Source organism: Pundamilia nyererei, unplaced genomic scaffold, assembly GCF_000239375.1.
Source record: "Pundamilia nyererei isolate P.nyererei 1_Seehausen unplaced genomic scaffold, PunNye1.0 scaffold00044, whole genome shotgun sequence".
Lineage (NCBI taxonomy): Eukaryota > Metazoa > Chordata > Actinopteri > Cichliformes > Cichlidae > Pundamilia > Pundamilia nyererei.
In genome coordinates this window covers 3,156,151-3,158,215 of record NW_005187445.1, presented here as the reverse complement: position 1 = coordinate 3,158,215, position 2,065 = coordinate 3,156,151, and positions in this window count along the sequence as shown.

The window sequence follows — 2,065 nt, the reverse complement described above, 5'->3', positions numbered from 1 at the left end:
GTGTGTGTGTGTGTGTGTGTGTGTGTGTGTGTGTGTGTGTGTGTGTTTCCTATTTCATTTTCTACTCATTTCCACATTATTTTAGCCTCAGGCAACCTTGTGAAAATTTCCAAATGATAGTAAGTACCATAATAATGTGGCTTTAAATATTATGGAACTACAACCTGAAGTCAGCCGCCATAGAAAAAACAATTCTCCACTCTATCAGGAGCAGACTTAATGAATTGAAGTGTTTCACTTCAAAACACAGAAATGTCCATTTGCAAGCGTCGCCAATATTCTCAGAGGTATTCAGCAGTTCACTAAATATATTTAAGTGAAATTATTTGTAAGCAAAAGTCTGAAATAATGTCCAACAGTTGTTCTGTTAAAGCCCATTAAGTTTGACATTTTCAAACAGATGCTTATCCACAATACATTTGACAGGCGGAGGAGGATGGATGGATGGTTGGATGAATTATATCAGTGGATTTCTCTGCTTTAGCCCTTTTCTTAATATTTCTGCTCCCCATTATCTAGAGTGCACAGTAGTTTTTTTTTGTATATTTCCTACCTTCAGGAAGCCAAAATTGGCCCATTGAATAAAATCTTGCTATTTGTAGTTTGAGAGACAGTAACAAGAACATTGTTATTCTTTTAACCAACTAAAAAAGTTTACAAAGTATCAATCCTTAAAAATACAATTCATTATGAAATTATTATCCACTAAGTATGTGTATGTAAAGGTTCTAAAAGCTTCACAATGGATTTTAATACAAGAGAGCAGCTCTGTGGCAACACATTAAGAAGCTCACAGTGACAACGCTAAAATGCAGCTATGATAGCAGGTATCATGTTCGCCATTTTAGTTTAATGTGACAGCTAATTAGCACTAATTTCAAAATAAAGCTGAGGTTTTGTAGGAATGACACTGACCAAATAAAAATTGAAAACACCAGCAGCACCAGATGAAGCTTTGACCAAGCACCGATGTGATTACAGCTCATACTGACGTGGATTTAAGCCATATCTAATGACGAGCCATTAACTCTAGAGATATTAAACAAATTAGGTCAATATTTGTGAAATCTTGATTTCTCAGTCAAAAAAGTGTTTATAAAGACTGTGTTTTGGAAGATTAATAGTGAAAAAGGCTTCAGAGTAAAGTTGTAGTACACGTTTGGCTGGGGTGGGGACTTCTGTTGAGTTATTTCTCCTTCTGCAAGATGAAGTTTCAGACATGTGTCTGAATTGTATCCAGTTTAACAGTGGGCAATAATTTTATCAAACATTATGCACAACTGTGCAATGACCTCATGATCTCATTTCCTCTCAATTTTTTGCTTCTAAGATGAGGAGCATGTCTGCCATCACTCCCAGTCAGTTGCCATCCTTAAAGTGACTTTGGTGCATCAAAATGGCAACAAAGCAGCAATAAGACAGAGTCAGTGTGATATGAGTTTTCGATTGAACGATGTCAAGATGACAATTAAAATTGCAATCTGTTTGTGATAATGCAGGAATTAACTGTTATAAATCACTAAAAATCACCAATCTGTTGCCATCTGTTGCAAATCTGGTGCCATCTACATACACAGAAATTCACATTAGCATTCAGAATCCAGCCAAAACCTCGTAGATTTGAAATGGAAATTCTAACAAGCAGTGATGTAGCTGCTGTCAGGTGGCGATTTCATTGCACCTTGGTTTCATACGGGAATAAAACCAGATAACAACCAATTGAGTTGAGTTCCCGACTGCAAAAAGATGCGTTGCACTCATCAATGCAGAATGACTCTGATTAATTACAACATGTTTGGCAATCTGTCTGCATTTATAAATTACTCAGCAATCTTTGCCAATCTGTCTGAGAGTGACTGCAGTCATTCCAAGTTGGGCAGTGCTTACTTAGAAACAGGTTGCCTTTTGCAATTGCCTTGCAGTTGAAAGCGGTGGCTGCAACTACAGAGAGTGCAGAATTATTAGACAAGTTGTATTTTTGAGGAATAATTTTATTATTGAACAACAACCATGTTCTCAATGAACCCAAAAAACTCATTAATATCAAAGCTGAATGTTTTTGGAA